Source organism: Prosopis cineraria, unplaced genomic scaffold (genome assembly GCF_029017545.1).
Source record: "Prosopis cineraria cultivar Desert tree isolate PC_DT_omini unplaced genomic scaffold, ASM2901754v1 PC7, whole genome shotgun sequence".
NCBI lineage: Eukaryota > Viridiplantae > Streptophyta > Magnoliopsida > Fabales > Fabaceae > Prosopis > Prosopis cineraria.
The window spans coordinates 4,055,238-4,082,060 of record NW_026555338.1 but is presented as its reverse complement, the minus strand read 5'-3'; positions in this window follow the sequence as shown (position 1 = coordinate 4,082,060).

Here is a 26,823-nt window from a genome sequence, read left to right as displayed (position 1 = left end):
AAAACTCTAAATCCACCCTTTTGAAATATTCCTCGAGTCTTTGATCCTCTAACAAAACTCTTCTTACCTGATGTTGCAGAATTACTCGAGCCATAACCCGTCTTCTTAGAGACTCCTCCAGAAGGGCCTAGGAAGGATGAGAACCTCCCATGACTATCTCATCTCTTTTTTGCTTCTACTTCCTAACCCCTTCTTGCTATAATTCAAAGTCGATTACACATGTCAGTATATGTGGTTACTCCTACCAGAGCAATTTGTTATCTATATTCAGGCCTCATCTTTTCCAAAAGCCTCTTGACCTTCCACTTGCTATCATTTGTCTCATTCAAATAAGTAGAAAATTTTAATAGCTGATTAAACTTTTGAATGAATGCTTCCTTGTCAAGATCTCCCTGCCGAAATGCATAGAACTCGGCCTCCTTCTCATCTCTAAATGTTGAAGGAAAATGATGATTAAAGAACATTTCCTTGAATTGTTCCCATATTAGCAGGCGTCCATCTACTGGTCTTGTGGAATTCCACCAATGTTTAGCATCTTCAACCAGATACACTGTGGCTATAATCACCTTCTGTTCCGTAGAGCATGATACTACCTCAAAGATGATTTCAACTCTATCTATCCATTTCTTTTCTTCTCCTTCCTTCATAGTTCTATTAAAGGTTGAAGGGTTAAATTGAGAGAAAGTCCTCCATGCTCGATCAATAGCCATCCCCAGAGCATCTCCATCTGCTTTAGTCCCAGATGATCTAGGTCTACTACCAGAACTATGAGATGGTTCCAATCTTCTCTTATGAGCTTCCTCTTGTCTCCTTTGTTCCTCCTTATGACCTATATTATGGAGCAGAGTGTCATGGTCTTATACAGTTCTTTGAATATTCCTCATCATATCTCATAATTCTTCTAGAATTGCATCATTACCTTGGGGCCTTTGTTGTTGTTCTACTTGTATCTCTGGCTATATCTCTCGTATGAGCCTATCATTCTTTAGTAAATTACCAGCATTTTGAATTCTTCTTCTAACCATTTTTCTCCCTTCCCAAGGAAGAAAGCAAGTAAAAAAGGGGAATTAGTGGGAAATAAAGGAAATAAGACAAAGGGAAAGAGTTGTGTACATAAAGTTTTCAACTAATGAGAATGAATGCAATGGAGACATTAGCACAACCAAATCTCATAACCTAAGAAACTAATACCAAAATGTAAAACTTAGCTTTCTGTACCACATGCCGTAGTGCATAGACCACGAGCCATGGCACATGGACCAAAACACTCAAAAATGACATTTTTGGCCCTATTCTGAAGTGTTTTACTTCCTAAAAATTTTTCATGCTTCCAATACCTTTATAAATCATTAAGTTTAAGCTCAAACTATCAATTTAAAGGTTTTTTATAGGATCCCAAATATTCCATAAATATTTTTAAAATAGTATTAGTTTTAACCCTTATATAGGTAATGTGAGCTTAGGAGTAATCCTTGCTCCTAATTATGATTGTTTGTTGTGATTATGTGGTAAATTTTGGTAATTTCAAGGTGGACATTACAGGAGTTCACCTTAGTATGGTGTTAGGGACATTTTTTGGAAATCTATATAGTACACTGGCACCGTGTAGGCCCTAGTGCATAGCATTATATTGTTTGTAAGTCCAAGTACTATGTGAGATGGATTGGACATTGACACCCCTAGTATTCATGGACATGGGAAATCTATGGTCTATAGTGGGTGAGGGTGCTATTAGTTGGGGCTGCCTCCTACTAATAGTGAGCTTGGGCTAGTTTAGTCACATAGACTTGGTCCTATTGAGTTGTCAACTTATAGATTTAGTCAAAAATATAAGGAGGGTATAAGGTGGTGTGTTAATCATGCATATCATTCTATGACCATATGTATAGATATATGACTTGTTATGTACTTTGAATGCCACTTCACATATATACTATCTATTCTCACACACAAATAGTTTGATTAGACAATTTAGTCACTAAGTCCTTAACTCATGTAACATCTTGAATTTTGATTCCTGCATTAATGATTAATTATGGAATGAATTAGTAATTTAATGTGAGATTAGTATTTTAGGTAGTGGAATGTTATATTAACTCTCTGAGATGTTATATGAATAGATATGAGTACAAGAATGATGTCTTAGTGCAAAACGTGTGAGTATAGTGAGAATTTTCCTCACTGTGCCACGTGCTATGATGGAGGATGGATGCGCAGTGACGCATGGTGTAGAAACTTCTTTAAGTGGGATGTGTCCTCAGCATAAATATAAAAAGGAGATTAAGTGAAGAGAGGTCAAGTGTGGAGAGGAAAGCCAAGCTTTACTAGGGCAAGCAATTTCTGGAAAAAAGATGACATTTTTGACCTGTTACTTATCAGGTAAGTCTCATATTGTCTTAAATTTTGATTCTACCCTATTTTCTCTTATTTTTAATTAGTGAGAAATTTAATTCAGAAGTATTAGGGAGATGAATTCTTACCTTATAGTAATAGAAATGTTCTTGGAAACTAAACTAGCATGTTGTGATTAGTTTGAGTCAGAATGATAAAGTTTATCAGAGTGAGAGTAATGAAAGGTTCTTCAATAAAATTTTGAAGCTATAAGCTCAATTTGCCCTGATTTAGAGTAAGAGTAATGAGAGAAATCTGTGAGTAAGCGTGATAATGTTTGAGATGAGTGGTGATTGGATGCAATATCTGGAGATGGACTTATAGTTATGGATTGGATTGTGTAGATGTTTAAACCATTGAGATTTTCACTTTTGGTCGATAGAGTAATTGACTTTGGGTACCTCAATTGTGTAGATTCTCATGTGTGATGTGTTAGAATCGTGAAAAGGAGTAAAGTAAGGTTTTAAGTACTCGGGAAACCCTTTCTTGCAAATAGAAAGGTTGAGCTAACCATCTAATTTGTCATGTTTATTAGCTATTATAAATGTGTAGAAGTGAATATTGAATATATATATGTTAAGTTATGATTTTAATGATTTTACCTTTAGTACATGATTTTGCATCATAAATGATTTTGGCATGCAATATGATTTAGGAATGTTTATAAAACTTTTATAGTATTTCAAATTTGGTAATGAATTCATTTATATATGAATATATAGTGGAAACTATGAGAGTATTATTTCATAGAGGATAGGTGTTCACCCCGGATATGTGGGGATGTGTGCATGGAGATGTGAGAGAAAAAAAATCCATATGGTCGGGCTAGCACTATGGGACATCTAGTACAGCATTATACAAGCTAGTACCATGGGTAATTCAACACAGTACTATATTGGGACTGTTACCATAGGACATCGAGGCAGTTTAACAACTCCCTAGTACCTATTAGGGTGAATTTAGGAGTCAATAATGCCTCTATCACAAGTGTGTGAAATAAGGAAAACCATTATTCATAAGTAGGATAGATTACCTTTGGCTAGGTGTTTCTACCATTGAAAGTGAGCTTAGGTCGATATGTGATTGATCCAATAGAGCCTATGGTTTCATGTTGGGAAGCTTTGGAGGCTAGGCGGATAGATGATCATGCTATTATTGAAAATTATTTGGAAATATTTGATAAGAGAAAGTTTTATATACTTTTGATATATGTTTACTATTACTTAAGTTTTGATCCTTTGACATGGTTTTCTGTATTAATAAACATTTAATGAATTATATTTATTACTAAGATTTTGATCTCACATGTGGTCATTTATATTTTTTAGGTTCTGGTAGTAGCAGTGCGAAAGGGAAGGAACTGGGCCGAGAATAGAGATTTATTGATAAAGCCTTGTAAGAATTGGTATAATGAATTTGTATATAAGTAGTGGCAAATGTGTATGTAAGTGGCCTTAGGAACTATGGTATTTTGGTGTTTTGGTTTCCCTAGCCTTATGTATATGTGTGTATGTGATGAAATGATCGTGTGGGCTAGTGGATGGATGGTGTTGCATATGGATATGATGTATGTGTGAAGTGTATTATGAATATGGCCTTGTATAAGATTGATAATGAAAGATGAAATTTTGCCCAAATGTGTGATGTGGGCAGTTTATAGGCCATTTATGTGTATGTATGTTATATTGGTTATGTGATTGGTTAATTAGGTGTATATTGTCCATTTAGACATGGTCAAGGCCCTAAAAATAGCTAATGACATGATTTTAATTGGTAATGCTCGAGTGGCAAATTTTGACATAAAACAGTCAAAATGCACTTGGGTCTCTAATTTATAAACAAGATATTGAATTAAAATAAAACCAGTGTCATTAGTTAGATTTTTAAGCAAGCTTTGTGTAGGCGCTTTAACCACCTTAATTGGACATCAGATATAAAAATAGCACACATATGAAGTATGCACTAAAAACTATTGTGTGACAGCAAAATCAAGTATGTGCGCCGTAGCACATGTATCCACATGCCACGGCACATGGCACAGATCGAGCAACTGTGGTTTCTGTGTCACATGCCATAGGGCATGTGGCACAAGCTGTAGCACACGACCCTTATTTTGACTTAATTTGATTAAAATGCACATGCTTTCCTAATCTTTGTTGCACTTTTGCATATTGCTTCTACTGTGTAGGGTTTTATAGTTCGAGTAATTTATGAAATAATTTTGGAAATGTTTTATATGGGATCCTAAACTTTCCAAATAATTGGTTTTCATATGAATTAGTTGATTGAATATTAGTACAGTGAGTGGAGGATTGTATGGTAATGTCAATGAGGGCATTACAAATAGTTGGTATCAATTTCTTATGTTTTGAGATCTAGTTACCATGTTTATTTCTTGCATCCATCCGTGACCTTGACAACTTATATCTTGTTCATTACACCATTCTATCCTTTTTGCTTACCTTTCTTTTCCTTTCATCCTTAGGAGAGGAGAAAATGAGAAGAACAGGTACTCGAGTTTCACATAGTACTCGAGTGTCAAGGCATCCGGTTAAGGAAGAGCTTGTGCCAAGGTTCAATCGGATGAGCCATAAGTTGAGAGAAAGGATGTTCTTTTAGAGGAACTAAGAGATATGATGATTGATATTCATCAAAGAGTGAGAGATCATGATGTGTTATTGAGGGTAGAGATTAAGCTCACAAAAGGGAATGTTAAGAAAGAGTGGTGCAAGAGGAAGCTTATAGTAGACTAGAGCCATCTCAAGCTTCGGGTAGTAGCCAAGCGATGGAAATTATTGCTGATCATCTATTAATCAAGCTTGGAGGACTTTTGTAAGGTTCAATCCACCAACATTCGACGATAGTATGAGAGAGGGAGAAGCCAAGCAGTGGATTAAGCGCCTTGAGACCATATTTGAGGTAATGACCTATACGACAGAGTAGAAAGTGAATATAGCTACAATTCAGCTAGTCGGAGCAGCTAAGAGATGGTAGGATTTAGTTAAGCCATCTAGTGGTGTAACTTGTTCTTGGGAAGATTTTAAAAGGGTATTCTTTGACTACTACTTCCCAACGTCTTTTCATATTGAGAAGGAGAAGGAGTTCCATTCATTCAGGCAAGGGGATAAGGATGAAGAAGAGTTCATTAAGAGGTTCAATAATCTATCAGCCTATTCCATATACTTGTAGTATCACAATGACATAAAGTGGAAGGTAGAGAGATTGTTGGAGAAAATACATCCAAAGTACCGGCAACAAATTGCTCTATTTGACGTTACTACCTATAAAGACATGTGTCATAAACTGAGAATAGCTAGGAGGAGAGGCAGAGAAGTAGAGGCTGAAAAGAAGAGAGATAGTATGGGAATATTTTTTTTCTTCTTTAAACCCGTGGGCAGTGTTTTAAAGAAGCCTATTTATAGCTCAAGTAGCTCTGGAGCTTTTGGGAAGAGAAGCATTACCAGAGGCTCTTAGACCCAGACTATTCAGAGAGGTTCAAGGAAGAGGAGTATTGGGATTAAAATTAGGCCTCCATAACCTTCAAGACGAGCCTCGAATGTGCCAGCTCCTACTTTTAGCACTGGAAGGTCACTTCAGTACAATATATGCAGTAGATTTCTTGCGGACAAGTGTTGGTCCTGCTTTAAGTATGGATAGCCAGGCTATATTGCTAGATATTGTCCAGAGGGAGAAATTAAAGTGACAAAGCAGTGGTCAATGATTCCATGAAAAGTATTTACTGTGACATAAGAAGAGGCTAGAGCATCTCCAAGCCTGATCAAATGTATTATCTCTGTTTCTGGTAGTAGAATTGAAGCCTTATTTGACTCTAGAGCTACACATTTTTTTATCTCAAAAGAATGTGTAGATAGACTGAAATTAGAGTTAAAAAAGTTACCTGTGTTGATTAGAGTGACTACACCCTCAAGATCCTCGAGTATTACTAGTATAGCATGTCAAAAAGTTGAAATTCTGTTTGAGGATCAGGTAACTGTGATCGATTTGATTTGCATTTCCATAAAAGGAATTAATGTGATAGTGGGCATGGATTGGCTAACAGCTAATAATGCTATGCTAGACTGTGCTAGGAAGTTAGTGTCTTTGCTAGTATTAACAGCAAGGATTAGTTTTATTAAGCAGGCCAAGTTTTTGTCAATTGTGCAAGCGAAGAAGTTAATCAAAAAAGGTTGTTTTGCTTATATGGTGATTTATGTGGCTAGTAGTGTGTATGATGGGGGTATTGAAAAGATTAGAGTAGTAAGTGAGTTTCCTAAGGTATTTTTAGAAGAGGTGTCTAGATCACCTCCAAAAAGGGAAGTTGAGTTTTTAATATATTTAGTTCTTGGTATTGAACTAATTTTTAAAGCTTTATCTTAGATGCCACCCTCAAAGTTGAATGAGTTAAAGAAGCAGATTGAAGATTTGCTTGACAAGGGGTTTATCAGGTTGAGCGTATTGCCTTAGGGTTCACCGGTGTTATCTATGAGAAAGGACAATAATAGTTTAAGATTGTGCATCGATTACTAGAAATTGAACAAGGTAACAATGAAGAATAAGTACCTTTTACCTAGGATTGATGATCTATTAGATTAGTTGGCTAGAGCTTCAGTCTTTTCTAAAATTGACTTGAGGTTAGGGTATCATTAGTTAAGGGTCTTTGAGAAAGATATGTGTAAGATAGCCTTTACGACACATTATGGGCATTATGAATTCCTTGTCATGCCATTTGGTCTGACTAATGCACCTGTGGTTTTTATAGATTACATGAACCATATCTTCGGACCATATTTAGATCAGTTTGTGTGGTTTTCATCGATGACATTTTGGTTTATTTAGACGATGAGTAACAATATGCTAAGCATCTCAGAATTTTCCTCTCAATCTTGAAAGAGAACAAGTTGTATACCAAGCTCAATAAATGTGAGTTTAGGCTGAGAAAAGTCAGGTGTATAAGTTATGTGGCATTAGTAGATGGGATTTCTGTTGATCCTCATAAAGTAGATGTTGTGTTGAAATGGGAGCGACCTAGCTCAATTATAGAGATTTGAAGTTTTCCAAGGTTAGCTAGATATTACCAAAGGTTTATCCAAGGTTTCTCTCAAATTGCTTTTTTTCTAATAAAGTTGACCCGTAAAGATCAACCTTTTATATAGGATGATAGGTGTGATACTAAATTTCAAAAGTTGAAAGAAAAGTTAACTATTATGCCCATGCTAATAATCCCGAATCCAAGGTTACTAAATGAGGTATACGCGGATGCTTCTCTAAAAGGATTGGGTTGCATGTTGATGCAGGATAGACAAGTAGTAGCCTACGCATCAAGATAGTTTAGACTACATAAAGAGAGTTATCCAGCTCATGATCTGGAACCTGTAGTAGTGGTTTTCACACTAAAGATTTAACATCATTACCTATATGGTTTAGTGTTTAGTGTGTTTAGCAACCACAAGAGCTTAAGTATCTTATAGATTAGAAAGAATTGACCATGAGGTAGAGATGGTGGATGGAATTACTTAAGGATTATAACTTTAAGTTGAAATACCATCCAGGGAAAGCTAATGTGGTAGCTAATGCATTGAGTAGGAAGATGCTACACATAGCTAGTTTAATGGTTAAAGAACACAGTTTAATGGAGTTTTTCATCAATTCTCAACATGATGCACCATTTAAAGCCTTAGTTGGTGCCTATACTACTGTGATCAATAGTGATTTCTAGAAAGTGTTGAGTGTAACATCCTAAAACTTCAAATCTAGAAAAGTTGATTAATTAAGGGATAAATTAGTTAAAAATATGATTAATTTATTTAATTATGTTTTTAGGTGGCTAATTAGATTTTTGGGTTATATTTGGCTCTAAATTGAGATAGGATGAAAGTTGGATCAAGTCGGGAGGCATTGGGGGGAGCAAAATCAGCTTGTTACTCACTGCATCGTGACCTACGGCTTGCGTGGCATGCGCTGCAGTGCACGGCACAATAGGCAACTTAAAATTTCGGGAATCATTATAAATTGATAGATTTTAGGGTGGAAAACCTAGAGCATGAAGGGGGAAACTTTGGGCACTGCTAGGGCATCAATTTGGGAGGATATTGAAGATGATTTAAGCTTTCAAACTCTTGGGTAAGTTTCCTACCTTTCTCTTCTACCTTTTCATCTCATTTTCCATGGGATTTAGAAGAGTGAGAATTTAGTCTCATTGGATTAAGCCATGAGTCAATGTTTTGAAGGTTTCTACTGACTCTAAAGGTTTAATTTAGGTTTATTGATCTTGGATATATGGTAATAGGAAGCTACTTTCTTATTTAGTGGAAGTTAGTTCAAGCCCTCACTTGATCATAGGGTGTTGAAGTGTGATAAGTTGAGATATTAAGTTTTATGTTGTGATAGAGTTATAAAGTAACTTGAAGGGATGATGTGAACAAATTCTAATCTTAACAAGCCTCTTTGTTGAGAATTTGAGTGAGAAGTAGGAGAATTGGGAGGTTATTATTAGCTAATAGTACTTGTGTTAATCAAAAATTAACATATAGTACTTGTTGTTGTAGATTGTGGTGTGGGAAGACTTATCTTGACATAAGAAGAAGTTTAGTACCATGGGTAACCCTTTTACTAACAAAAGGGTTAAGGTAACTAGATAATTTACATTATTTATTACCTTGTATAAGTTATTCTCAAGTACTTTTCTATGATTTGTTGAGTATATATGTATAAATTCTTTGAAGGTTAACTATTTTAGAAAATGAGTAGAGTATTGGTTTGTGAAATTCTATATTTTTAAAGTAATGGTAAGATTTGTTAGATTGGTTTGGAAAGTTGTTTATGCATGATCAAGTGGAGATATGTAGGGAAATGTGGCATATTAGAAGGTAGGAGGTCACCCTAGTGGAGATAGTGAAGTTTAAGTCCATATGACATTGCTAGCACCTCGGGATGCCAGGTGCAACATTTACTCTCCTTAGTGCCCAAAAATGGGTGTGGTGTTAGAGACTTACTCTCCTTAGTACCCAAAAGGGTGCGGAGTTGGAGACTATGCTCCTTAGCATCCGTAGGATGCGGTGTTAGAGTAACGACACCCCAATTACTTATAATAGGGGGAACCAGTAGTCTAGAAGTAGTTTAGGACACCTTGGTCGGGTAGTCCTACTATGGATAATGTGAGCTTAAGAGCAATCTTTGCTCCTAATTATGATTGTTTGTTGTGATTATGTGGTGAATTTTAGTAATGTCAAGGTAGACATTATAATTTGGTATCAGTTTCTCAGTTTATGAGATCTGGTTGTGGTGATGTGTCTATTGGATTCATTCTCATTAGTTGGCAACTTTATGTACACAACTCTTTCCCTTTGTCTCATTTCCTTTATTTCCTACTAATTCATGTTTTCTACTTGGTTTCTTCCTTAGGAGGGGAGAAAAATGGTTAGAAGAAGCATCCGAAATGCCGGTAATTTATCGGAGAATGATGGTCCTATACTAGAGGTACAACCAGAGATACAAGTAGAATAACAACAAAGGCCTCAGGGTAATGATGCAATTCTTGAAGAATTACAGGATATGATAAGGAACATCTAGAGAACTGTTCAAGACCACGATGTTTTGCTCCAAAATAGAGGTCGTGAGGAGGAACAAAGGAGACAAGAGGAAGCTCATAAGAGCAAATTGGAACCATCTCATGGTTCTGGTAGTAGACCTAGATCGTCTGGGACAAGAGCGAATGAAAATGCTCAAGGGATAGCTATTGATTGAGCATGGAGGACTTTCTCTCGATTTAACCCTCTAACCTTTAATGGAACTATGAAGGAAGGAGAAGTGGAGAAATGGATAGAGAGAGTTGAAACTATCTTTAAGGTGGTATTATGCTCTATAGAATAGAAGGTGATCATAGCCACAATGTATCTAGTTGAAGATGCTAAACACTGGTGGAATTCTGCAAGACCAGTAGATGGATGCCAGCTTACATGGGAACAATTCAAGGAAATGTTCTTTGATCATCATTTTCCTCCAGCATTTAGAGATGAGAAAGAGGCCGAGTTCCATGCATTTTGGCAAGGAGATCTTGATGAGGAAGCATTCATTCAGAAGTTTAATCAGCTATCAAAATTTTCTACTTATTTGAATGAGATCAATGATAATGAGTAAAAGGCCAAGAGGCTTTTAGAAAAGATGAGGCCTGAATATAGGAAAAAAATTACTCTGCTAGGAGTAACCATATATGCTGACATGTGTAATCGACTCCGAATTGCAGCAAGAACGGGTTAGGAAGTAGAAGCAGAAAAGAAATATGATAGCCATGGGAGGTTCTCGTCCTCCTTAGGCCCTTCTGGAGGAGTCTCTAAGAAGACGGGTTATGGCCCAAGTAGTTCTACAGCACTAGGCAAGAAGAGCTTTGTTTGAGGATCACAGACTCGAGGAACATTTCAGAGGGGTGGATTTAGGAGTTTTGGTGTTCCACAAGCATCCCAACAGGCTTTTAATATGCCTGCCCCGACCTTAAGTATAGCTCAACCACCACCGTGTGCTAAGTGTGGGCGGTCACATCCTGGGAGGTTCTGGGCATGTTTTAAACGTGGGAAACTTGGCCATCTAGCAAGATAATGCCCCGAGGGAAGAGTAGAGATAGTAGAGATATGGGTACTATTTTAAGGTTTAGTACTACTTATCATCCTTAGATAGCAAACTGAGCGAACTACTTAGACTTTAAAAGATATGTTACGATCTTGTGTGTTGGAATTGTGTGTAGCTAGGATAATTACTTGCCATTAGTTGAATTTACATATAACAATAACTACCATTCTAGAATTGAAATGGCACCATACAAAGTTCTGTATGGGTGAAAGTATAGATCACCATTATGTTGGACTGAGTTAAGTTAAAGAAGTATTATGGGTCTAGATATTGTGGATCATACTACTCAAAAGATTGAACTGATATGACAGAAGCTATTGATAGCTCAAAGCAAGTAAAAGAGTTATGCTGATTGAAGAAGAAGACCATTGGAATTTCTTATAGGCGATTATGCGTTTCTGAAAGTTACACTAGTAATAGGAATTAGAAGGTCAACTAAAGCCAAGAAATTCACTCCTAGACTTATGGGTCCTTTTGAAGTTTTGGAGAGAATTGGGCCAGTCGCCTATCGGATTGCCTTACCTCCATAATTGCCTGAGATTCATGATGTAATTCACATGTCTCAACTCAAGAAGTACCAACCAGTTCCTTCTGATATGAGTAAGCCAGAAGAAGTAGAGTTGCAAGAGAATATGACCTACTGAGCAGAACCAAAGTGAATAGTAGATTCGAAGGATAAGCAATTAAGAAATAAGACTATTCAACAAGTAAAAATGTTTTGAAAAAGTATGACTCCTAGTAACGTGACTTAGGAGACAAAAACTAAGATGAGACAGCAATACCGTCAGTTGTTTCCTTAGGTACATGTATGTGTATAGTTGTTTCAATTTTGGGGACAAAGATTATTAAAAGGAGTGGAGAATTGTAACATCCTGAATTTGGGTTCCTGTGTTAATGAATGATTATGGAACGAATTAGTAATTTAACGTGAGATTAGTATTTTGGGTAGTGGAATGTTATATTAACTCTTTTTTGATGTTATATGAACAAATATGAGTGGAAGAATGATGTCTTGGTGTAGAACATGTGAGTATAGTAAGGACTTTGCTCATTGTGCCATGCACTGCGGCAGAGGATGGATACGCAGTAGCGTATGGTGCAGAAACTTATTTAAGTGGGATGTGTCCTAAGCATGAAAATAGAAGGGAGATTAAGTGAAGAGAGGTCAAGGGTGGAGAGGAAAACCAAGCTCTCTAGGGCATGCAATTCTGGGAAAAAGGATGACATTTTTGATCTGTTACTTATTAAGTAGTCTTGTACTACCTTAACCTCTAATTCTACCCTATTTTCTCTTAGTTTTAACTAGTGAGAAATTGAATTCAAAAGTTTTAAGAAGATAATTTCTTACCTAATAGTAATAGAAAGGTTCTCTAAAACTAAACTAGCATGTTGTGACTAGTTTAAGTCAGAATGATAAAGTTTTGAGGCTATAGGCTCAATTTGCCCTAGTTTAGAGTGAGAGTAATGAGAGAAATCTGTGAATAAGTATGATAATGGTTGAGGTGAGTAGTGATTTGGTGCAGTAGGTGGAGATAGACTTATAGTTACGGATAGGACTGTGTACATGTTTAAACCATTGAGATTTGCACTTTTGGTCAATAGAGTAATTGACTCTAGGTACCTCAATTGTGTAGATTCTCATGTGTGATGTGTTGGAATCATGAAAAGGAGTAAAGTATGGTTTTGAGTACTCAGGTAACCCTTTATTGCAAGCAGAAGGGTTGAGGTAACCATATAGTTTGTCATGTTTATTAACTATTATAATTATGTAGAAGTGAATATTAAATATGCATGTGTTAAGTTATGATTTTAATGATTTTACCTTTGGTACATTTTTTTGCATCATAAATGATTTTGGCATGCAACATTTGGGAATGTTTATTGAACTTTTATTGGATTTCAAATTTTACAATGAATTCATTTATATATGAATATATAGTAAAAATTATGAAAGTATTGATTTATATGCTATAAAATGTGGAAAAGCATGATCATAGGGGGTGGGTGTTCACCTTGGATATGTGGGGATGTGTAAGTATGGAGGTGTGAATGAAAAAAATCCATGTGGTCAGGCTGGCACCATGGAACATTTGGTGCACCATTATATGGGTTGGTCCTTTGGGTAATCTAGTATAGCATTATATGAGGACTATTACTATGGGACATCCAAGTAGTCTGGCAACTCCCTAGTATCTATTAGGGTGCTATTAGTAGTCAACAATGCCTCTATCACAAGTGTGTGAAATGAAGGAAACCATAGTCCATCGGTAGGATAGATTACCTTTAGTAGGGTGTTTCTACCACTAAAAGTAAGCTCAGGTCGATAAGTGATTGATCCAGTAGAGCTTATGGTTTTGTGTCGGGAAGCTTTGGAGGCTAGGCAGATATATGATCATGCTATGGTTGAAAATTTTGTGGAAACATTTGATAAGAGAAAGTTTTATATACTTTTGATATATGTTTACTATTACTTGAGTTTTTATACTTTGACATGGTTGTTTGCAATGTTTTCAAAACTAGATCAGATATTAAACCAAAAATGTCAGTAGTTCATAATTCACATAGTTCAATTAGGTTGGACAAATGGTCAAACTGATGGTGTAATAATTAAATTAAAAAATTATATATGTATATAATAATCTAAATATAAAATCACTAGTTGTTTGTGTTAATAGACATTTAATGAACTATATTAGTCACTGAGATTTTGATCTTCCTGTGGTTATTTACATTTTTTAGTTTCTATAATAGTAGTACAGAAGGGAAGAAACTGGGCCAAGAATATAGATTTCTCGATAAAGCCTTATAAGAATTAGTGTAATGAATTTGTATATAAGTAGTGGTAAATGTGTATATAAGTTGCTTTAGGAAAGATGTGCATTTTATTGTGGTATTTTAGTGTTTTGGTTTCCCTATCCCTGTGTAAATGTGTGTATGTGATGGAATGATAGTATGGGCTAAGGGATGGATGGTATTGTGTGTGAATATGATGAATGTGTGAAGTGCATTATGAATATGGCCTTATATGAGATTGAAAATGAGAAATGAAATTTTGCCTAAATGTGTGCTATAGGCAGTTTATAGGCTGATTGTGTGTATGTGTGTTATATTATTTATGTGATTGGTTAACTAGGTGTATATTGTCTATTTGGACATGGTTAAGGCCCTAAAAGTGGCTAATGACATACAGTTTCAATTGGTGATACTCAAGTGGCAAATTTTGACATAAAACAATCAAAATGCATGTCCAATTTATAAATGAGATATCAGATTGAAATGAAACTAGTGTCATTAGTTAGATTTTAAAGCAAGCTTTATATAGGTGCTTGAACTACCCTAATTGGGCATCAGATGCAAAAAAACACATCTAAAGTTTGCACTAGAAACTATTATGTGATAGCAAAATCAAGTGTGTGAGCCATGATGTATGGCATAGAGCAGGCAACTCTGGTCTTTGTGCCACATGCGCCGCAGCATGTGGCACAAGTCACAGTGCATAGCCCTTATTTTGACTTAATTTGATTAAAATTCACATTTTCTTGGTCTTTGATGCACTTTTGCATATTGCTTCCACTATATAAGGCTTGATAATTAGAGTAATTTATGAACTGATTTTCCAAATGTTTTATATGGGAGTGAATGTTACTGGAGTAAGTGGAGGATCGTATGGTAATATCAGTGAGGGCATTACAACTCACCCCATGGTTACATATTTTAGGTGAAGGCTCCATTAGGGGTAAAGGGAAGGAAGGCGTGATCGAGCATCAAGGGGACTAGCTAGTGTTTGTATAGTCCTTTCTATTTCTTTTAGTTTTGTAACAAATGATACATGCATATTCTAACTTAGGATCATTTAGTCATTTTGATGTCACTTATATGAATTATGGTGTAAACTATAGGTATCTTGGCTTGAAATGTTATATTTATGATGAAATATCTATGAGAGTTCGAGATACAAGTGCAAGTGTTATTTTGTGTTGATTCATGTGTTTTTTTGGCCATTTGGTTTATTATTGAATAGTTGTTACCCCTTATTTAATTTATACTAAATTAGAGGTTTTGATGGCCAAATCTTGTCTAGGATTTTTTGTGGTGGTTTAAATGTATGAATAGGTTGTTTTTGGTCCATTTGAGTTGATTCAAATGGTTTAACTGTAACCCTCCTCATATCCTCCTGATACAAGAGAAGATTAACAGTATTACCATATCAAAAACACAAATTAGGAATTAAATATTTTGTTTTAAAAACTTGGGCTCAAGACTCATTTTATAAAACCATTCAAATCACAATGCAATCAGAGCAATATGCTGTAGAAAAGACTCATGTACACCCATCTCAATCATTAAATGTACCTAAACTCACAATATTAAGTTAGAAAATAGTCTATGTGCCACGACATGCAGTATGTGTGCTGTGGCATGTGGTATAGAGCCATACACTCAACTTTTCTATGTCATGCATTGTGGCATATGACACCATGCGTTGCGACGTGCCTATCTAAATTTCTATTGTTTTTTTGACAATAAAAATGATGAACTTTTTATGTGCATTTTTTTCACATACAACATCCAATCAGAGTGATTCAAGCGCCCACACAAAGCTTAGCTTGTAAGCTAGCTAATGAGATAGGTTTGGACATGATCTAATGGTTTGATCAAAAATTGGACACTTGAGTGCAAAAAGTCACTTTTTCTTAAAATTTTGTGTACCCAAGCACTCAAATAGATCTCTTCCTCTCATTAGACCACACAAGGTATTGAATCAAGTCCAAAAGGACCTAAAAACTTGATTGATCATATTATATTGCAATCCAATCATACACATATATCAAAATTTAACCCTTTTATAGCCAATTTCCACATTTCACATATTTACACAAATTGCCAACACTTGGCATAATATAGGCCACTTGGCCTTTTTCTCAACATAAATATACATATTCACATTTACATTACAATCTTAGCACTAAATTATTCATTTCATCATAATTTCTCACTTAGGCTTAAGATTCACCATCAATCACAACAATTTCAACATAAACATACTCAAATCATAGCCCATCCATCTCATCACATCCACATACAATTGGGCTAAGATTCCATAAAATAACTATTCAAGTCATGCATGCAACCCTATGATAACTCATTTATACATATATACATAAGACTCTTGGTTCACTACACAAACTTTGAGTTCATATGGCTTTCAACAACTCAAGTTGGCCTAGACTCTCTTCTCTTGCCCCCGATCCTATAAACATGTAACCATAGGGGTAAGATAAAAATCTCAATAATAGAATAACTCACCCCTATTGACTATCACATACAACAATATGGAAGTAAAGCATAGTATACCATTAAAAATCTCATTATAATATCATTTATATCACATTATAATATCATTTATATCACATATCTCATTTCCATTCATATTTATATAACATATATTCATTTCCTACTTTTTAACTCTTTCACATAGCATTCTATAGCATCTCATAGCATAATCACTACTGACCGAACCTCTAAATCACCTCGACATGAAACTATAGGCTTGCCTTTGATCAATGTACACTCTCATTGGCCTTGAGATCACTTGCAGTAGTAGAATCACCCAGCCAAAGATGTTCTATTGCACATACGGACTATGGCTTCCCCCAATACACACAGTACGGTATAGCTGACTCTAAAACTGTATCACATAGACATTAAGGAGTCTCACATCTCTAACACCACACCTCAATAGGCACTAAGGAGATCTTCTCTAACACCACACCTTATAAGACACTAAGGAGAATTGTCTCCAACACCACACCCTGTCAGGCACTAAGAAGAGCATGCCATATGGTCTTTATCACCACCTCCACTTTGGTGAACTCCCACCCTTATGATCATACTTTTCTAACCATTTAAGGTTCCTCATGACTACTTTACACATTTTCTTATACATAGCATATATATTAACATGCCATTTGAAAACACCTATTTCAATGCTTTTATTCAATTAAAAGCTATTTCATGCGACATTCACACAATGCTATAAATCATGCTTAATCCAAAATAAGTTCATGCACTATATAGCATACTCACACATATTTATAATCAACAGTCCAAACAAAGAAAGTTATTCGATTATCTTAACCCTTCTGTCACTAGAAATGTTACCTGTGGATTTCAATAACTACAACTACTTATCTCAAGCTTCTTTTCTCTACTCTCACATCCAATATGCTAATCTAAATACATTTGGACATTTTCAGTATTCGGTCCATTTTGATCAAAAACTCATATTTACTACTTAGAGTTATATTCATTTATAAACTCCTTTCCATTTATCCATTTTAGGTCCATTATTACTAGATTACTACTTTACATCACCTTTCTAACATCTGAAAAACTTCAAATCTAGAAAAATTGACTAATTAGGGGATAAATTAGTTAAAAATATGATTAATTTATTTAATTATTATTTTTTGGGTTGTTAATTGGTTTTTTGGGTTGCTTTTGGCTTTAAATTGAGTTAGGATGGAAGTCAGATCAAGTCGAGAGGCATTAGGGGAGAAAAATCAACTTGTTGCTTGCTGCGTCATGATCCATGGCTTGCATGGTGTGCATTATGGCGTATGGCACAACAGACAACTTGAAATTTCAAAAATGATCAGAAAAAGTCAGATTTTGTGGTGGAAAGCCTAGAGCACAAAAGGGACAACTTGGGCACTGTTAAGGCATCATTTTAGGAGGATTTTAAAGATAAATTGATCTTTCAAACTCTTGAGTAAGTTTCCTACCCTTCTCCTCTACCTTTTCATCTCATTTTCCATGAGATTTAGAAGAGTGAGATTTTGGTCTGATTAGATTAAGCCATGAGTCAATGTTTAAAAGTTTTTGTTGACTCTAAAGGTTTGATTTAGGTTTATTAATCTTAGATATGTGGTAATATGAAGCTACTTTGTTGTTTGGTGAAAGTTAGATCAAGCCCTAACTTGATCATAGGGTTTTGAAGTATGATAAGTTGAGATATTAAGTATTATGTTGTGAGAGAGTTAGAGGGAGGCTTAAAGGAATTGTATGAACAAATTCTAATCTTAACAAGCCTCTTTGTTGAGAATATGAGTGAGAAGTGAGAGAATTGGGAAGTTATTGGTAGCTAATAGTGCTTGTGTTAATTGAAAATTAACATATAGTACTTGTTGTTGTAGATTGTGGTGTGTGAAGACTTACTTGACACAAGAAAAAATTTAATACCATGGGTAACCCTTTTAGTAACAAAAAGGTTGAGGTAACTAGATAATTTGTATTATTTATTACTTTGTATAAGTTATTCTCAAGTTATTTTTCTATAATTTGTTGAGTATATATATATATAAATTCTTTAAAGGTTAACTATTTTAGAAAACGAATGGAGTATTGGTTTGTGAAATTCTATATTTTTAAAGTAAATGGTAAGATTTGTTATATTTATTTGAAAAAGTGGTTTATGCAAGGTCAAGTGGAGATATGTAGTGAATTGTAGCATATTAGAGGGTGGGAGGTCATCCTAGTGGAGTTAGTGAAGATTAAGTCCATATGACACTACTGGCACCTTAGGACACTAGGTACAGTATTTGCTCTCCTTAGTGCTTGAAAAACGAGTGCGATGTTTGGAGACTTACTCTCCTTAGTACTTAAAGGGTGCGGAGTTAAAGATTATGCTCCTTAGCATCCATGGGATGTGGTGTTGGAGTAACGACACCCTAGTTGCTTGTAATAGGGGGAACAGTAGTCCAAAAGTAGTTTAGGACACCTTGGCCGGGTAGCCCTACCATGGATGGTGAGCTTGGGGACCATACATGTGGTTTGGTTCTGTGAAATAGCCTACCGATTTGATCGGGAGTATTGGAGGACTGAATGGTTAGGGATCATGCATGTAACTTGTGGTGATTTTATATGTTGTGCTTATTTTACTTGATTTAAAGCTTGTCCATAACATGGCATGTTAATCAACAATGTAGATTATCTTAGTTACTGAGATTTTTGTCTCACCCTGTGGTTATCATTTTACAGGTTTTACTGTTGAGACTGGGTGAGAGAGGGAATCGGGCAAGGATTAGTAGATTTGCTACATCAAATAGTAATGCTTGATTTTGATTTGAGTGGTGTCCATAAACTTATTATATAATATTATATGTTGCTAACTAGGAACGCATATCATTTTGATTTGTTGTACTTGTTTCATACTATGTTGTTTTGTATTTTAGCCTAATATTGTCTATGATGTAAATATGTGGCAATTTTTATGGTGATGGGCTAAAATGTTATCACAAGTGCAAGGAATGTTTTATCTACGTGGTGACAATGTATATGTAGTATATTATGTGGTAATAGAGGCCAAATAGTTCTTGTAGTGTTAATTGTGTATTCTAGCCATTTCAGGCAAAAAAGGCCATGAGTTGCCAAGTTTTGTGTTTGGTATGTTTTTGTGTGTTTGATTAGTTACTCAAGTGTAGTTTGGTCCATTGGACTTGGTTCAAGCCTCACAATGGGTTAATGGTACAAGTTGAGTTTTTGGTAATTGGATGGTTGAAAATTTCTTTAAAAACTGACTTTTACATCTAAGTGTCTAAAATTCTCATATCGTGTTAGATCATAATGAAACTTATACCATTAGTTAGCTTATTGAATAAACTTCGTGTAGGCATTTGAATCACTCCAATCGAACATCGGATGCAAAAATGAAACGCATTTGAAGTTTGTCCAAAAAAGCTATCATGACAACATTGCTATCATAAACACGTGCACCATGGCGCATGGTACAGTGAGAAAACTTAGCTTTCTATGCCACATGCTGTGGCGTATGGACCACAAGCCGCGGCGCATGGACTAAAACACTCAAAAATGACATTTTTGGCCCTGTTTTGAAGTGTTTTGCTTCCCAAAACTTTTTTCATGCTTCCAATACCTATATAAATCATTAAGTTTGAGCTCAAACTATCAATTTGAAAGGTTTTTATGGGATCCCAAATATTCCACAATTATTTTTAAAAGATTATTAGTTTTAACCCTCATATAGATAATGTGAGCTTAGGAGAAATCTTTGCTCTTAATTATGATTGTTTGTTATGATTGTGTTATGAATTTTGGTAATGTCAAGGTGGATATTACAACCTCAACCTGTCTTATTTTACTCAAACATGATTTTTGCCCTAACTTTTCTCTCTCTAAGGGCCAAATTGAGCCTACGGGTTCAAAGCTCTATCGTTTAGCTCTAAACCAATCATAAAGCTCTAATTTAACTCCCAAGAGCCTTTTTATTACCATTGGACAAGAATCAAACCCTTCAAATTCCACCGATTCAATTTTTCTATAATTCATTTTTATATAAATTTGTGTAGAATGGAAGGTAAGAGTTATACATAGCTTACCTGATAAGTTATCAATTAGAAGCACCTTTTAATGGCCTAAAATAGCTTGCCTTAGCTCCTCAGCCCTTCTCCTCTCTTTCTCTCATGTGTTTTTAGATTTCCTCTTCTGAAAATCACCAGATTTCACAACTTAAGAAGTCATTTTTTGGTCCATGCTCCGCGGCACATATAGCACAAGCCTTGACGTGTGGCATAGTAAGATTTATTCTCACCACGTGCACTTGCTTTGACCCAAAATGCACTCCTTTCACCTGTATCTACTCATACAACATTCCAATGAGTCAAATCATCAAGTAATCATCCAAATCTCTAATCCCATACTAATTTCCAGTTTACCCTCAATTAATCACTAATCACAAGATTAAGTAATTTAGGATGTTACATTCATAGTTATTGGCACTTGGTACGTGAGTTTGGACACCTTGGTTGTTGTTTTTAAAAGAAAAGGTACTATTTTGGTTTGGGTGTCCTACTTCCAATTGCTTTAGAATTTGGGTATGAAATTAGTGCCAATAGCTAGGTGGCTCAAAGAGCTATGTGTAGACACTTGAATCGTTCAAATTGGATGGTGAATTAGTGCACTCTTAAAGTTGGCTTAGAGTGTTGTCATGACAGCAAGTGCATTGTGATGCACTGTGCCATTTTCTAGAAAATTTTCTAAATTGTTTTTAATATTTTTTAAGTGTTGTTTTTGGTTGCCATGCTTTCGTTATATTGTATATTAGGTTTTAAACTATAGTTTAAGCTCAAATGACTTTTCAAAAAGGGTTTTGCTTAATATCCCAATTTCTTCAACCTTTTTATAACCCTTGTGTTATGATAATCACTTTGCACGATTCTATTTCATTCTTTATTATCATAATGATGTCTTGTGTTTGATGTTCTCTATGCTTGGCATATCGGAGATGACATTATACTTACTGTGTACTATGGCACACATGACAAATTTTCTGATGTCATGACAGTTCATTGATGCAAACTTCTAATGTAACATCTTGTTTTTTTAATCCTAGAGTTATCTACTAGTTAAAGGAAAATTGATAATTAAAAAGTGACTAGAATTTTGAATGGTAACTTGATATTGTGGCTTATTGGGATGATCAAATATAAGAGGAAGAACCATGTCTTAGAATGAAGCTTGTACATATGGTAATGATTTTCCTTACTATACCACACGTCATGGCATAAACTACCTATGTCGTGGCGCATGGTGTAACATCTAATCTACGAAAACCGGTTACTAATTATGGGTAAATTTGTAATTAGTGGATTGATTATGGATTGTATGTTGAGTTGATATTTTGTGTTGATTGGTCGTTATATTAATAGGATTGAAGGTGGAATGACAATTCAAGGAGAAATACGTGAGCATAAGTGAGATTAAACTCACTGTGCCACTTATTGCAGCAGGTTCTACATATGTTGCGGTGCATTACACGAATCTTTCCTTAAAAGCTAACCTTTAGATCGTGAAAATAGAAGTAGAAAGTGGGGGAAATGTGTCTAAAAAGTGAAGAAGGCTTGGCTCTTTTAGGGCATCAATTATCCAACAATTGGGAGTTTGCTTTAGTTAGTGACTTATCAAGTAAGTATTGTACAACCCTGAGCTTCATTTCTACACTATTTTTATTAAATTTGATCGGTTAAGAAATTGAATTGGGAAGTTTTAAGTGTTCAAATCTAAAAGAGAGGTTCCATAAGGGTTTTTTAATATGAAACTAAGGTTTTGTGACTAGTTTGGAGTTAGATAGTTAAACTTTAAGAGTTTAAGCTCAAAAGAGCCTAAATAATTAGGTTGAAATTGAGAAATTGGGTGAATAAATGAGTGAGGAAGTTGTTTTGCTCATTTGAGTAGCCTATAGGGCCAATAATTATAAATGATAGATTATATGAATGTGAAAGGTGTTAACTTAATTGTTTTATGTGTTAAGGGATTTGGTTTAGCCAAATTAATGCCTATACTAAATGTTGGAAATTGACGAGGGACATTGCATTGTGTAGTGTAACATCCTGAATTTCAATCCCAGGAACTAGTTGCTAGTTAGGGGTAGATTAGTAATTAGTGGATTGAATGTGATTTGGGAGTTGAGTTGATATTTTTTATTGTTTTGGATGTTATATTGATAGGATTGAAGGGTAGAAAGACAATTTGGGCTATAATGCACGAGCATAGTGAGTTCAACCTCACTTGTGCCATGTGCCACAACAGAAGCTACGTGTGCTGTGGTACATCATCCTATGATCACTTAAAGCTAACGTGATCAACTCATGAAATCAAAAGTGAAAGAGCAAAAAATGCATCTAAAGGGGAAAAGGAGTCCATCTCTGCTAGGGCAAGCCATAATAGGAGCTCAGGAGTCTGCTTCGATTGATAACTTGTTGGGTAAGTATTATGCAATCCCAAGCTTCAATTTCTACCCCCTTTTCATTGAATTTCATTGGCTGAGAAATCGAGTCATGAGAATCTAAGGTGTTGTAATCTAAAGAAAGATTTAAAATGGAATATCGAATACAAAACTAAGGTTTTGTAACTATGTGGAGTTGAATGGTTAAGCTTTGAGAGTTTAACCTTAAAATAGCCTAAAAGTTAGGTTAAAAGGTTGAAATTAGTGGAATGAATGTGTTAGAAAGTTGTTATGATTGTTTGAGTAGCCTATAGGGCTAATAACTATAAATAATGGATAAGTGAAATCAAAAAGGGTTCAATTGAACTATTATATGTGTTAAAGGATTCGGTTTAGCATAATTAATGCTTGTGAAAAGTGTTTAGAATTGAATGAGGGGCACTATGTTATATAGATCAAGCACCTGTGAGGTTACTCGCAAGAATCTGTGCCCCTAAGAGCTTAGTATGGTTGGTAACCATTAGTAGTAAGGGTTAAAGGTAACTGGAGTAACTCTTTTACTTGTTTCTTTGTGAAATTGTTTTCAAGTATTTTTATATAACTATATGCATTGTATTGTGAACTTATAAAGTAGCGGCATTATGAAAGAATTTGCATGTAGCTGTGTGCATATTGATTGAAATGAATTTGAGGTGGCTTGTGCATTAACATGCATCGCATTTGCGAGAATACCTTAGATTGTGGTAGGGGGACGTGGCTTTACTGTAAGGAGGTTCAGGAAGTCCTAATAATCCAGAGTGTAGAGCTTGACTCCACTAGGATGGACCTAGGAGAAGAATCTTGATGATCCAGAGCATAGAGGTTGACTCCACCACAATGGATGTAGGATATTGAATGATCCACAAGGTTACCCTAGACTAGGTAGGGTAGGGGGTTATGGTCCTACTTTGTATAAAGCTAGGAAGTCTTGATCTAGATCATAGAATTTAACTCCACCATGACAAACTTAGGAGACTACCCACACACAAAGAGGATTAGCTGGTCTGACCAGTGGTATGGTGAGCCCTATTCCTTGTGACGGGAAGTCCTGGTCCAAGCATAGAGATTACTCCGCTAGGTGGAAATGCTGATAAATTGCATGAGCATAACGAGATTGATGAGAATGACTTCCTATATATGCATATGATACTGCTTTTATTGATACACATGTTAAGTTATCGCTTGTTTATGATTTGGCTTACTAACTAGTAATTGGGGTTACTTTTGAGTTACTGAGATATATATCTCGCTCTGTTACTTTTGAACACAGGTGAAGAGAGTGTTAGAAGGCTGGGAAAGGAAGCGAGAAAAGAGTAGCTTCACTTAGTAGTGGTATGACTACTATTAGTGTAAATGACTGCATAAATGTATGTGAATATAAGAAAGTGAATTGTGTTGCGTAAACTTGCTTGTATATTGTTAACCTCTAGAATTTCATGTTATTTCACCACATTTTTCTTAGATTTTAATCCATTTTGCCACATTTGTATATGTTTTTTGTAACATCCCAAAAATTTTAAGACTCTATTTAAAAAAATAAAATAAAATATCTATAATTAAATTAAAATTTAGAATAATTTGATAGAGGTCCAGAGTTTGAATTTTTTTTAGCAAAAGTTTGGTTTTATTTGATTTTTAACTATGGAAAAAATTACCAAAGTTGACCCGGGCTTCTGTGCTATAAGAAAAAATGTTGGGCCCTTTCTTGTAATTTTTCCCAAAGTCTTTATTCTTGTAATAGAAACCAAACGCAGAAACATAGAAATGAAACAAGAAAAAGAAAGGAAATGCGTGAGAGAGAGAAAGAGAGGGAGTTAGGCTCGGATCTAGGAGACTTTGCGGTCGTTGCGAGCTCGGCTACGCAATAGGTAAACTCCCTACTTCAATCCTCTTTCCTTCCTCTTGATTTTCTTCAATTTTTGGAAGAAAAAATTTTTGAATTTTGATCCTAAAGGCTTTATTCTTGTAAGCTTTTGTTTCTTTGGATCATAGGGAGGATGTTTTGAGTTTTTATATAGTGATCTAATATTTTGAGTGGATAATTGGATGAAAAGAGGTGTTTTGGACACAAATTAAACCCTGAGAGATTGGGTTTTGCTCCTCAATAGTTTAAGCCTATTGATTTAGTTATAATTTTGCTATTTGAGCCCAATAAGATTTAAATTAAGGTTTGGTTTTCATTATAAGGGCTAATGGTAAAAGTTGGTGACACTAAGTGAAGGTTTTTAATTGATTAAAAATTATATAAATTGGAATTAGCCTAGTGATGGCTAATAAATGATTTTGGTGGTTAAATGATACTATGTGAATTATTGGTTTAATATATGGACTATTAGGATAGATTATGACTCATTGACCCAAGTCGTGTGGTATGAGTTATAGTCTTCATTAATGCTATTTGACATGATAAGTGATGTGGATTGCTTATATGTTGTAGGAATTGTTGGTGGAATTTTTTCAGAAATTAAGGAAAAAGCCGAGCTCTATTTTGTACGAGAGGAACCCTTTTGGTACTAAAAAGTTGAGGTAACAGGGGAATTTATATTTCTTATTACTTTGTTTTAGCTATTTTTGAATAAATATTACTAGCTATCATGCATTACATGTTTTAAAATATTAAATGTGCTTTATAAGGGGTTATGGGGTATTACTTTGATTGTAGTGCAAATATGTTTTTTAATTGTTTAACAATAATGTTTTTATGAAAACGAGATTTGTTTGCATGTATGGTAATCATAAAAAATAGAAGTTGCACTTAAGGAAGTGTAACTAAGTAAGGTACCTTAGATACACTAAGGAACCATTTAAGGGAGATTTATAAATGTTATACTACCTTAGATTGTTGAAGTGGTCAATACTCGAGAAAGGTAGATATGAATAAAAGGCATGATCTCGGTGGAAGTTCACCAATGAGAAGGTGTGGACTTTTGATATTCTATGGCACACTATCAATACTCAGTGTTGCCTTACGTATTGTGGGCTCAGTGCACTAAAATGGTTAGTGTATTGAGTGTTCGACACCTCTTAGTGGGGGAGGGAATCCAACATATGAAGTGTGAGGTTGAGTACCTAAGCCAAGGTAGCCCTCACATGGAGAGTAAGTCGGGCTGGCTCTGGGAGAGAGTTAGCTTCGACTGCTCAGGAGTCACGTCAAAGGGGCATAAGCGGTTCGGTGGATTAGATCATGCCTTAGATTATGTTTTGTGCCTGTAGAGGTACAAGTAGGTATAAGGTTTACCTGCGAGTTAAAGAGTGCCAGGAGGCATTCTGTTGGTCATGAAAGGCCATACAGGCCACGTCATACATTCATGCATTTTAAATGACTAAATTATATACTATGTTGAATTTATTATTCGTTTATTCGATTATAGCTTACTTTGTAATAATCAATGTAGATTTCTTTGTTACTGAGACTGTGGTTGTCTCACCCCTTTCTTTTTAATATTCTAGGTCTAGGTGAAGGAACCAGTAGAGGATGGGGAAAGGAGTAGAGCTAGGGGTTGTTTGTGAATTGTAAAGAACTGTAACCCCTTTCTTTTGAGCAAATCTATTGTAATGTATTTAGGATTAGGGTGCCAGTAGGATATGATTATGTATATGTGCCTGAGTATGTGTGGATTGTATAGCTTGTGTATGAATTTTTGTTTACTTGTAGACTTGTGGCTAGGAACCTTGGCTATGGTGTGTGGTTTTGATGGATTTATTTAGTAGACTAAGTTTTCATTATAAGCAAATATTTATTTTGATATATATGTGATTCCACAAGCAAATACAAAGTGGTTGCATTGCAAATGGTGTGTTATGGGCAAACATATACCTTGGATAGAGAGAGTAGGTGTGTGGGCCCCACAGAGATCTCTGAGCCAAGTGAAAATGTTTAGCGTGTGTATTCATATGTGTATATGATATTGGGAATAATTTTTGGCCACTCTTGTGTGATTTGTGCATTTTGGGGGTTTAGGGTCCATTTTGAAAAATGGTACATGGGTGGTCAAATTTTGGTATAAAGGGGTTTTCTATCATTTAAA